This window comes from Meles meles, chromosome 13 (genome assembly GCF_922984935.1).
Source record: "Meles meles chromosome 13, mMelMel3.1 paternal haplotype, whole genome shotgun sequence".
NCBI lineage: Eukaryota > Metazoa > Chordata > Mammalia > Carnivora > Mustelidae > Meles > Meles meles.
In genome coordinates this window covers 2,904,946-2,918,378 of record NC_060078.1, presented here as the reverse complement: position 1 = coordinate 2,918,378, position 13,433 = coordinate 2,904,946, and the positions used below count along the sequence as shown (strand labels likewise).

General features: G+C 40.0%; 1 protein-coding gene and 1 pseudogene across 4 annotated transcripts in view; one reads left to right on the top strand and one right to left on the bottom strand.

The window, feature by feature from the left end:
* DISC1 (DISC1 scaffold protein) overlaps positions 1-13,433 on the bottom strand; it is a 383,714-nt gene that overhangs the window by 131,186 nt on the left and 239,095 nt on the right. The gene's annotated exons all lie outside the window — the stretch shown is intronic.
* LOC123955532 overlaps positions 10,635-13,433 on the top strand; it is a 41,859-nt pseudogene continuing 39,060 nt past the window's right edge.

Here is a 13,433-nt window from a genome sequence, read left to right as displayed (position 1 = left end):
ACTCTCACCTTATCAGAAAGGCCTTCCCTAACCAAACACTATAGAACAGAAACACACACATACACACACACACTCCACTCCTGTGCCTTGAGGTTGGTTTTGCTTCTTAGTAATTAACATCACTCACCTGTTAAACAATTATTGTTTATCTCGCTTCCTCCACCTCAAGCCATAATACTGTAGGCCTCATGAGTGTAACTGGCTGAGCTGTGTGCCCCAAAAAGATATGTTGAAGTCCTGACCCCAGGATCCATGAGGATGACCTCATTTGGAAATGAGGTTTCTGTACATATAATTAGTTAAGTTACAGTGAGTCCATAGATCATGGTGGGCCCTAAATCCAATGACCTATGTCCTGATCAGGGGGAAGGGTGCCTGGGTGGCTCAGTCGGTTAAGCATCTGCCTTCAGCTCGGGTCATGATCTCTGGGTCCTGGGACCCAATCTCGCATCAGGTTTCCTGCTTCTCTTTCTCCCTCTGCCCCTCCCCCACTCATGCAGGTACTCTCTCTCTCTCTCTAATAAATAAATTTACAAAAAAAGAAGAGGAAGGGACACACAAAGACATACAGATACACAGGGAAGAAGACCAGGTAGAAACAGAGACAGAGATTAAAGTGGCATCCATAAGCCAAAGAATGCCAAGGACTGCCTACAACCACCAGAAACCAGGATGAGGCAGGGAAAGTTTTTATCCTAGAGCCTTCAGAGAGAGCAAGGCCCTGCTGACAGCTTGATTTCAGACTTCTAGCCTCCAGAACTATGCGAGAATAAATCTCTCTTTCTGGTAATTTGTTAAGACAACTCTAGGAATCTAGGGTAACTGTATGTGATCATCATTGTGTCTCCAACTGCTTAGAACAGTGCCTGGTACATAAGAGTCACGAAGAAAGTAACTGCTGTATGAAGAAGCGAGCAACTTTCAAAACCGCCCTGTCACTCTTCAATTCCATCGACCCCTCTAGGACTACTGCCAACCTAGGTGGTGCCTACATCTAGCATCTGTGCAAAACAGAAAGAGGTGTCCTTCAAGACACTTCACTTCTTTTGTTGAAACTTTCCCTAACGTACTGGCTTTATCAGGACAAGACCCAATACGCTAATACATATAATATAATTGATCATTAAAATAACATGATAAGGGTAATAAATAGTGTGACCAATGTTGCATGAGATGTGGGGCTCTTGTTCACTGTAAAGCCCAAACAGCCAGACACAGTAGCCCTGATTTAGGTCAGTCACACTCTGTCAGTTACTTGGGGCGGAGGTAGAATTCAAATAGAAGATACAGGGCTGGAGAACAAGCAGCCACACCCTCTCTTTTCTGTTATCGGTGAGACAAAATAAACATGGGGTAAACTAGGAATAGTATTAAAGCAACATAGTGTGGGATTAAATACATGATACAGTTTGGAAAATAAATGCACAGGTGAGCCAGAATAAAAGGATCCGGTGACGGCATCATCGCCCTGGGGTCAGAGGAAGAAAAAAAACACTATTCATCAGTGTCCACTGTGTGCCAGACAAACCTGGTTCCATTCAAGGATCACGGAGCTCAACGAGCTAAAGATTGACAACACGGGCACCGGTGTTCTTGCCGGCAGAAAGTAGTGAGGCTTCGTAACTTGCCCCAAATCAGGTAGCTAGGAAGTAGCAAACACTGAGATATGAACCTGGATCCAACTGGTTACAAAGCCGGCACTTGTCATGCATCCAGCCACCATCTTTGAGCAAGTTTTAAGGAAATTATGAACAAGCAAAATCAGTAAAATGGGAGTTTTTCTAAATTAAGTCTACACAACTTTTCAGTTCTGAATAAGTACAATACATAGACAAATGAATGGATAAAGAACTATCCATGTGCGTGTGCACACACGCGTGCACACACACACACACACAGAGGAATATTACTCAGCCATCAAAATGAAATCTGTCATTTGCAATGATGTGGATGGGACGAGACAGTATTATGCTAAGCAAAATAAGTCAATCAGAGCAAGAAAATTATATGATTTCACTCATATGTGGAAGTTCAGAAACAAGACAGAGGTTAATAGGAGAAGGGGAGAAAAGAATAAGGTAAGATGAAATCAGAGACAGAGACAAACCAGAAGAGGCTCTCAACCATAGGAAACTAACTGAGGGTTGCCGGAGAGAGGATGGAAGGATGGGGTAATTGGTTGATGGGCATTAAGCAAGGGACTTGATGGAATGAGTACTGGGTGTTACATACAAGTGATGAATCACTAAACTCTATCTCTGAAAATAATAATACACTGTATGTTAATTAATTGAATTTAAATTAATGAATACATATGTGGGAAAAATAAATAAGAATAATAATGTATAATTAGGCTTTTCTGTGTACTAATTATCTTCATATACTGTATCTAAGTAAATTTGCAAATTAGTTTTTACCTGATAGCCAGCATGAAGACAGCCAGCTGTTTGCAAAGGGATGTGTTCTCAGCAAGACTTAACGCACACCGTTGTAAATAACAAAATTTGAGAACAATTTTGGCATTTGCTACCAGTTGGATCACTCAAAACCACTCCAGTCCCCACCAAACACATTTTCCTCTGCAACAGAGAGTTAAAGAAAAGGACAATTCCCATAAACCCTCATCAGGAAGGTTCTGCCAGTGGTTGACTTTTGCCCACAGTCACACTCATGGGACAAGGAAGGGACGAGGAATATCCCGAGGCGGCAGTCCCAGGCTCTTCTAGCAGCACGGTCAGAGGTGTCTAGAATTCCTAACGCGGCTTGGGCATAATATTCTCTGCCCAACGTGTGGCTCTGCAAGGTTCAAGCAGCAGAGGGCAGTGGCACGCTGCACTGCCCCTTCTGCATGGTGCGGCTGGACAGAGTCCCCCGCCATATCACTTCCGGGAGTGCAGCATCCAAGTCTGGTTCTCCGGACCTCATCAGAATTTCACAGCAAACTAACATCCTCTAAGAAATCTTTCTTAATGAACCAGAGTACACCGTGTTGCCTGCGTCTAAGAAAATGTATCTATATTTAAAATTCTTCCACTTACATACTTGGATAAATGAAAGGAGTACGGCTCTGAATTTCATTGGGAATTACTGTAGGCCCAGAAAACCACTTTTCTAGGTTTGTCTCGTTGTCTGTCCACCCTACCCTTCAACTCTCACCCCAAGAGACCAGCAAGAACATCCATGAAGAAAATACAGTCATCTGGCATACACAGTCTTTCCCATTTTTGCAGAAGTGACTCTCTGCAAGTCTTTACGAATAAGCCATTGATTCCGTCCCTAAGAAAGGAACAAAAGAATGTGGCTGTAGAGGAACAGAATGGATCCCAAAGCCATAATTCTTTCCCTGGTTGTATACCAGGTGATGCTGGGTAAGTCATTTAGCAAACTAATGCCTCCAAGGCACATCCCTTGTCTTATTTCCGAAAGACATAAATGAAAGATCTTCTATTACTGAAGCATGGAGGCCAATGAGAAGTATTATTTCCAGCCTTCTCTCAGCTATCTGACTGTACCCACTGGTGCTGGAGATAAGACTTGTTTCCAGCAGACCAGCAGTGGTATTTTCCCCCGAGTGGCAGATGTGTACTAGCCTGCCCGTGGACAATGTGAATGTGAGCTCGCATTTTTAGGAGGTTCAGTGTTAGCTGCTAATGACCATCTCCCATCGTGGGGCAAGGAGGAAGACAAAGATTTACCATAGTCCCTGATGAAAACAGATGCAAAAGGCAGCCTGGCAAGAGACACTTACATCCCAAACACAGGCTGGACTATTTGGAGGAACGCATCTTACGTTAACGCTGTAATAAATTTTTGAAAATTTATTTCCATTGCAGAGCTTCAGAAGCTTTTACCCTGTGAATAAAATCTTTACCCTGAGACACTAAAATCACTTACATTCCTGTATAAATCATGAAAATCCAATAAATCTAGTCTTATATATAATGTATCTATTTGGGGAAGCAGGAGAGGAGTAGGAAGTACAAAATAACACAGAATGGGAAGTCTCTACATTTGGCCACTGTAGGCAAACTTATTTGGTACAAAAAGTTCTTTTCTCTTTTATTGGAAATTACTGGAACATATGACAAATTCAACAGAAAACAATAATCAAATGTTCATGCTTAGATGCTAAAAATACACCAGGGTGATTGTGATTTTTTTATCTCTAATTTCAGCACTAATGATGATGATTATTAAAATATATGTATAAAGAAATCAAAACTCAGGCTTTGAAAGGGAAGGGAGCAAAGATCTAACCAAATACTTCCTCTTATAAGAGTAATTTCATCCTCAAAATTAATCAGACCATCCAGATGCAGCACTTTAATTAGGTAAAACCTACAGCCATGTTGAATAATGAAAGGAAAGGCATAGATCAAGGGGCAGACAAGATCCCCATACACGGTTTATTTTCCCAAAGTTCTATCACTACTGGTGAGAGTCAAGGGGGTCAACGCAGAAACCTGGAAGTAGGTCAGGGGCCACATCACCTAAAAGTGGTGGTTCTCAAAATGTGGTCCCAGACCAGCAACATCAACATCTCCTGGGAATTTCTTAGAGACATACATCCTCGTATATCTGTGGGGTCAGAAACTCTGAGGGCCCAGCAATCTGCATCTAACAAGCCCACCAGGCGATTCTGATGCACACTATAGTTTAAGAACCACTGCCCAAGAGCTTCAGCTCTTTGAAAAATGCCGGTGGAATTTTGATCAGAATGCCATTGAAGGTATAGATTGTTCTAGGCAGTATAGACATTTTAACAAAGTTTATTCTTCCGATCCATGAGCATGGAATGTTTTTCCATCTCTTTGTTTCTTCTTTGGTTTCTTTCATGAGTGTTCTGTAGTTCCGCGAGTACAAATCCTTTACCTCCTTGGTTAGGTTTATTCCCAGGTATCTTATGGTTCTTGGTGCTATAGTAAATGGAATCGATTCTCTAATTTCCCTTTCTGTATTTTCATTTTTAGTGTATAAGAAAGCAACTGATTTCTGTACATTGACTGTGTATCCTGCCACGTTACTGAATAGCTGTATGAGTTCTAGTAGTTTGGGGGTGGAGTCTTTTGGGTTTTCCATATAAAGTATCATGTCATCTGCGAAGAGAGAGAGTTTGACTGCTTTGCCAATTTGGATACCTTTTATTTCTCTTTGTTGTCTGATTGCTGTTGCTAGGACTTCTAATACTGTGTTGAGTAACAGTGGTGAGGGTAGGTTGTGTTCCTGATCTCAAAGGGAAGGCTGCAAGCTTTTCCCCATTGAGGATGATATTTGCTGTGGGATTTTCATAGATGGATTTTATGAAGTTGAGGGATGTTCCCTCTATCCCTATACTCTGAAGCATTTTAATCAGGAACGGATGCTGGATTTTGTAAGATGATTTTTCTGCATCAATTGAGAGGACCATGTGGTTCTTCTCTCTTCTCTTACTGATGTGTTCGATCACACTGATTGAATTCTGAATGTCAAACCTCCCCTGCATCCCATGGATGAATCCCACCTGATCATGGTGGAGAATCTTTTTAATGTGCTGTTGGACCCTATTAGCTAGGATCTTGTTGAGAATCTTAGCATCCATATTCATCAGGGATACTGGTCTGAAATTCTCCTTTTTGGTGGGGTCTTTGCCTGGTTTGGGGATCAGGGTAATGTTGGCTTCATAAAAAGAGTCTGGAAGTTTTACTTCTGCTTCAATTTTTTGAAACAGCTTCAGGAGAATAGGTATTATTTCTTCTTGAAAGTTTGGTAGAATTCCCCAGGGAATCCGTCAGGTCCTGGGCTCTTGTTTTTTGGGAGGTTTTGATCACTGCTTTAATCTCGTCCCTAAATATCGGCCTATTCAGTTTGTCAATTTCTTTCTGATTCAGTTTTGGAAGTTTATAGTTTGCCCAAGAGCTTCAAACAGGGACCGTAAAGCAAAATTCTATTCTTTTGCGGATTCCTTAGAAACGAGTCTGAAAAATCCACAGGACACAAGCAGTTTGTGGAGGAATGGTGGGGAAAATCCACACTGCTTAGCCAGTGTTAGAATTTTCTGGTAATATTTGTCATCTGGTCCTTCCATCTGGTCTAGTTATTTATTGATGTAGAACCGTCAGCAACTCTTTCCAACTTTCCTTGTTGACTTTCAACGTCAGGTCCCAAGTTACATTTTGTTTTGCTGTGTTCTATTTACTCCAAAACTTTCCATGGTAAAGGAGTGAAAATCCAGGTTTTCCTCCTCTTTCCCTTCCTTGCAATGGAGTTAAAGAAAATCTTTATTCGGTCAAAGTATCCCTCACCCTGCCCAACGTAGACCACAGCCCTTCCTGGTCAACCCTGCCTCATCTTCTGGACAATTTCTCCAGTTGAATGACTGCAGGTCCCCCTCCCCATGAAAACACTGGGAAAACAAGAAAATGCCATTTTTTCTTTCTGAAATCTAAAATATAATTTTTTTTTAGATCCTAAGGACATAGATATGTCTGTGTTTGGATTATTATGTGTGATTGTAAGCAATTTTATCATTGCCATTATTTAACATTTACTGGGGATCAAAGTCATGACCTAAATTGAGTATATATAGATTCAGCCCTTTCTCTGCTTGTACTTGTGAGTACATTTTATAGTGCTTTAACTCACTTGATGACATCTTGCTATTTTACCTAATGTGTATGGATATTTCCCCATGATTCTATTTTTAAGTCCCTTGAGGGCGACAACCACGCCTCCTGCTTCTCATGAAGTAGAAGAGCACTCAAAATGAGATTCAACAAACACTCACTCTACGTATCTAATCAAGTGTCCCCTCCCCCACCCCCAGTCCCAGGAATAAGCTGCTGAAATGCTACTTTGGTGGTTTACCACTTGGAACTCAATTTTCAATGATCTTAGGGAGAAAAAAATAGAACACTCTTGGCTTAAGCTAACCCTAAAGGTACGACTGACAGATGAAACTCTGCCCACTCCCAAATAAGCCGGCGATTGGGTGTGATGTAAACAGCATATTATAATGCACCAGGGGCCCCGGTTAACATACCGGGACATGGTCACCAGCTCAAAATCAGCCACGTAGCTTTGCTTTCAAGCACGGACAGCAGCCCAAGGCAGAAGACTGTACAATAAATGACTGCCAAATGTCCCTGCCAGAAAGTTTCTCCAATGCTTCCAATAGGCTGAAGGTTGTCACAGGAAAAGGAAAGGAGAGGACAATTTAACCAGCACCATATATAGGAAAGAAATAGATTGGCCTTGTCCCATAAATGATAACTGAAACACTAGCCAGATTGGTCAGTTTATCACAGGAAAATAAAACAATCTGCTGCTGTAACCCAGAGGGAGAAAAAATAAGGATAAAAGATGAAAAAGCTCCATTTATTTCAAAGAAAAGGCACAGTGACAAAGAATCTAGAGCAGGGTTGACTATTAATTCAAGACCCCTGGGGACCCTGGCAGAAGCACGTGCACGTCAGTTCACCACGGTCTGGCCGCAGGATGCCCTCCCTCCCCAGTGAGCGCGCTGCCCCACACCCCCCAGCTGATGAAAGTCCACTCTTCCTTCAAGATTTGCGAAACGCTGCTGGGCAAAATGAATCCCTTCCCCCTCCCTGCTCCCGCTGCCCTCCTGATGCTGCACTGTGATTCTGGATCCCAGTCAGTGATGCCAGAAGGCTGGAGACTACTGCTCAATCCCCTTTGTTTCTCTCACAGGACCGGACAAAAGGCCTGGCACCCAGAAAGCCAATGCTCCAGAAATCTCTTAAACCATTGGACAGAATGATAGACAGTACTTCAATTCCTAGTGCAGGGAACTTTATCTGACGTGTGTTACAGGCATAGCATTTATTGAACAATTCCGTGTGGGACACGATGTTGGTGCTTTACCTCCTGTGGTCTTTAATCCCCCATGTCCATCCTACAAGGAAAGTGGTACTTAGGAAGAGGAAACCAGGATGCTGAGACCAGGACACTGAGAACCAAACCAAGCCTGACACGGGGCTCATTTTGCATCTCTGTTCCATTACATGATCATGCGTGCCCCAGGCCACTGACACAACCTCTGTGAGCCTCCAAGTCCTCCTCCATAAAACTGGGATGATTCCGTTTATAGTGCTCTGGCCCACTTTCTACAAGGGCATGAGGAAGACCAATGAAATCTCACCATTTATTGAAGACGGGAAAATAGTGAAGAAGATACAGTAAAATGGACAAAAAGTATGCCGTTAACATAGTTATTTTCCAAAAGTTTTGGAAATGGCACGTCCCCTGCATCTCTTGAAGGCCTAGCTCTCAGTAGAAGCTAGACCTCAGAGGTGCAGCTGCCTCCGTGAAGACACAGCTTTAAAATGGGCAGATTTTTAGACCAAATATTTAAACATTTTATCTCTCTTGTAAAAGTCTGCTCTGGATCCCAACTTCAGGAAAAATGCAGAGAATGTTAGGTTGCTGCATTTCCAATGCCATACGCATGACCATTCCCGCAATGTTTCCCATCTAACTAGACCTCAAATCACAACGCACAGGAAACTGCATGAGAAATGGCGTGGGGAGCTAGCTGTTAACTGACACTACTGCGAAACTGAAGCACCATAGGAAGCGGGAATAGGGTGGTAGAAAAGCTGTCGTGACCCAGTACCAGCCAGTACCAGTGGTCACGTGACATCACTTCAGCTTGCATGATGCTAGAGAAACCCTCGAAAGGAAATAAATACTAAGTTGTTAAAATGAGCCATGAACTGTTTCATGTTTTAGGCAAGGGATGTGTATTTTAGAAAAATCACCGCTCCGTGGCAAGGGAATGTGTATTTTAGAAAAATCACCACTCCGTGGCACATGGACTTGGAGGCAGAGGTATATGATAAGATGAGAGTGAAGGGTTAAAAAACAGCTCTCAGACTACTGCACCAGTCCAGGTACAGGAGGATGGTGCCCAAAGAATATAAAACAATGGACATCTTCCTAGTCATGTCATGAGACTGGTATAATCTTGATACCAAGAATGGGAAAAGCTAGTATAAAGATACAATAGATACAAAGATAGTATAAAGATATAATTAATTTTACTTATTAATACAGATGAAAAATGCTTTAAAAATTAGTAAGACTCTAGCACTGTATTAAAAATAATAATTTATCCTAGGAAAGAGAACAATAATTTAATTTTAAAACTCTTACTGATTAGGGTTTATAAGATATGTAGAAGAAAAAAAAACAGCTACATATAAGTTGTATATATATATAAAAAAAACAGCTACATATAAGTTGTATATATAAATATAATAATATATAATAAATACACATTTATTAATGTATTTATATACGTATATATATACATAACATGGTATAATACTGTTTGAATTAAGACTACTAAAGGTGCATTGTATAAACACCCTCGAGCAACCAGCAAGGAAAACAAAACAAAGTTGGATAATAATAATCCAAGAGAAGAGATCAAATAGAATACTAAAAATAATACTCAATTCTAAAGGAAGACAGAGATAAAAAAGAAGAAATCACATACTGGAAAAATAGAAAACAATAGCGTGACAGTAGACTTAAACTCAAACACATTCGTAACTGCACTGAATGCAAGTGAACTAGAGAGTCCAGTTAAAGGGTGCCTGGGTGGCTCAGTGGGTTAAAGCCTCTGCCTTCGGCTCAGGTCATGATCCCAGGATCCTGGGATCGAGCCCCGCATCGGGCTCACTGCTCCGCGGGGAGCCTGCTTCCTCCTCTCTCTCTGCCTGCCTCTCTGCCTAGTTGTGATTTCTCTCTGTCAAATAAATAAAATATTTAAAAAAGAAAAAAAGAGTCCAGTTAAAGAAGGAGATTATCAGTCTGGATGAAAAAGCAATATCAAACTATAGTATGTTTCCAGGAAACCCACTTGAAATATAAGACGTAGATAGGTTAAAAATGAATGGGAAAAAAAAGCTGTATCAAGCCAGCAGTAATCATAAGAAAGCTGAAGTAACTGTATTTCTACCAGACAAAGTAGACTTCAGGAAAAAAAGAGTAGTGACATAAATAAAGAGGAATATTTTATAATGAAAAGTGGGTATGTGATAATCCTAAATGTGTATGCTTCTGATAGAGCATGAAAATACTTGAAGTATCAAAATAGTTAAATAATAGAGCATTGAAATATATCATTTGATGGAACTGAGAAGAGAAACATGTATCTATTAAAGAAATAGAATTTGCAATTTAAAACTTACTTTTAAGAACTCTATAGTAAAGTGGCTTTACTAAAATATTATCAAACATTTAAGGAAGAAAAAATATATAAGTTTTATGCAAACTTTCAAGAGAAAGGAATACTTCTTGAATGATTTTATGAGGGCAGCATAAGATTGATCTAAAACACAGGACAATTTCTCTCATTAATACTTCACCAAATAGTAAGTAAATCAAATCCAGCAATTTGTAAAAAGTATATTTCATGATCAGGTATGGTCTATACAGGAAAAAGATGTTACTTAACATTTGAAAAATCATCAGCATAATTAACCGCATTAACACAACAAAGGACGAAAACGGATCAAATGGACTCCATCAAAATTAGAAACTTTAACTCATCAAAAGACACCATTATGAAAATGAGCAGGAGAAATGTTGCGATGCAGTCCAGCGGCTGCCTCGGTGTGCATGGGAAGATGGCCGAGCAGGTACACACCTCAGTGCTGCTGCTGGGTCTGGGTAGCATCTGTCACTCACTCACTGCAGAAGCGATTTTCAGAAAACTCGTAACTGATCAAAATGTTTTCGATAAATGGAAGGCAGACAGTGCCACAACATCCAAGCATGAAACAGAAAACCCTCCTGATTATCAAAGGCACAATGGCATGAAGGGGCACAGACTGCCATGAATCGCGTTGTTCAGGCAGGTGACCAAGAAGACTTTGCTACATTTGATTATATACTATGTATGGAGGAAAGCAATCTGAAAGATTTGAATAGAAAAAGGAAGCAAGTTAAAAATGGCAAAGCTAAAATTGAACCACTTGGAGCTCTTATACATGAAAGCGACATATCACTGAAGATCCCTATTATGAGAGTGACTCCAGCTTCAAGACTATCTACCAGCAGTGTATAAGGTGCCGTAGAGCGTTCCTGGAGAAGGGATGCTCACTCTGCATCCATTCCTTGATGCAGCCAGTGGGGCGAGTCCCCCGCCACTGCATCTCCCACACCATGTGTCAAAGTGCAAGAACATTCCACAGCTCAAGCCCACAGCTGTTTCTTTGGTTGACTTTCTCTTTCTTAAAAAATAATTAAAGATGAAACTCAGGTGCTGTGTTTTGCAAAAGAACAAATAAAAATGTTTGATCTAGACCGTGTACGGGGTATATAAAGTCTTCTTAGACTAGCTGAACTCCTACTTTGCTCCAGTTACAAAGAATGTGGAACCAACAAAATAGGACATGATGAAATGATGAATAATACCCAGTTCAACATCTGAGCCCACTGAGGCTGATAAGTCTTCTGCTCTACCTCTACCCTAAGTTGATGGACAACTTGGTAAGGATGAAAGCCCCCGTTCCCCTGTACTACCTCCTTACACCAGGGCCTTTTACCATGCACGGGAGCTCACAACCTGGACAAAAAGTGTTAATTCACACATATTCGTAGTGCACACCTGTGTCTGTGGAATTAATCTTAGCACCTTTTTTTATACCACCTTACACCAGTTAGAATGGCCGAAATCTTAGCACCTTTAATACTCCCTAGCTTTTGTTTATTTGGTTTACTTTATAAGGAAATACGCTCATTTGCTCCCATTTGAACCCCTTTGCCCCTGGAAATTTAATCCCATCCAGAAAAGACACTTGTATGCTGGTTTATCTCCTGGTCAGTTTGCAGAACGTGTCTCCTTTTAGTTGTATATATAACCCAAATGTCAAAAATAAATTAGCTTAGGAGGGGAAAATAATTAAAAAGTTAGCAAAAAGTTCTTTTACATTAGAATACCTAAATATTGATAGGTGAGTAAGCCCTCATCAGTGCTTAATTTATAGGCACATAATAGGTCATTGCTGTGTACTGTGAGTTAATTAATCTAAAATTCATTTGGATCCATGTCAGAAAAGATTGTTTTCAAAATAAACTGGAGAAATTACAAAAATATAATTTTTTTTAAAAAGAAATGAAGTCTTCCAAGTAGGAGAAAATACAGTAGGAGTAATAACATATACCTGACAAAAGACTTGATTCCAAAATATATAAACAGCTCCTCTACAACTTAATAGCTAAAAGACAATCCAACAACAACAAAAAAATGGGCAAAAATATGAACAGGAACTTCACAAAGGAAAAAATACATAAATGACTATTTTTTCATGTGAAAAAAAGTACTTAAAAATGAAGTGGAAAAAGTACTTAACCATTAGTCATCCATTCATAGCCACTAGAGTGGCTAAAATAAAAAAGACAGACAACATCTAATGTTGATAAAGATATAGAACAATTGGGATTCTCCAACAGTGTGGGTAGCAATAATAAATGGTACAGTTTGGGGAGTTTCTCATAAAGTTAGACATATGCCTGCAGGACAATCTAATAATTACACTTTCAGATATGAACCCAAGTAAAATGAAAACACAGAAAGACTTATGACAAGAATGTTCATAAAAGCTTAGGTCATATTAGTCAAGAACCAGAAACAACCCCAATGTCCATTAAGAGGAAAATGAATACACATATTATAGTACATTTATTAATGAAATACTACTTGGTAATAAAAAAGAAATAAACTGCTGATACCCACAACAACATGCTGAATAGAGGATGGCAGAAAAGAACGTCTACAGTATAATTCCATCTTTCTAGGGTTTCTAGAATAGGCAATATTTACCTATATGGATAGAAATCAGACTGATACTCGTCTGGCCAGGGAATGGAGAAGAATTAACTGCCAAGAATACTCTGGATGGAAGAGATTCCAGAGCTTTACAGGGTGTAAATGACATGAATACATACATTTCTCAAAACTCATCAAACTGTACATTTCAAATTTGTGCCTTTCACTGTGTGTGGATTATATATGGTCCTATAAAACAGAATTTTAACTGTGACTTTAATTTACCATGTCAATGTCTTAAATTAAATATATATAAGCATATGTATAGATAAATACATATACAATTTTAAAATTCTTTTTTAAAGATTTTATTTATTTATTTATTTGACACAGAGAGAGAGCTCACAAGTAGGCAGAGAGACAGGCAAGGAGAGAGGGGGAAGCAGGCTACCTGCTGAGCAGAGAGCCCGATGTGGGGCTCGATCCCAGGACCCTGGAATCATGACCTGAGCCGAAGGCAGAGGCTTTAAGCCACTGAGCTATCCACCAAAATAGTTTTACTCTAATAATGTATCTATCAGAATCACAAACATCATGCATAACAATCTAACCTTAGAAATTTACCTTTTAATATCAGATAAAATACAAGGACATC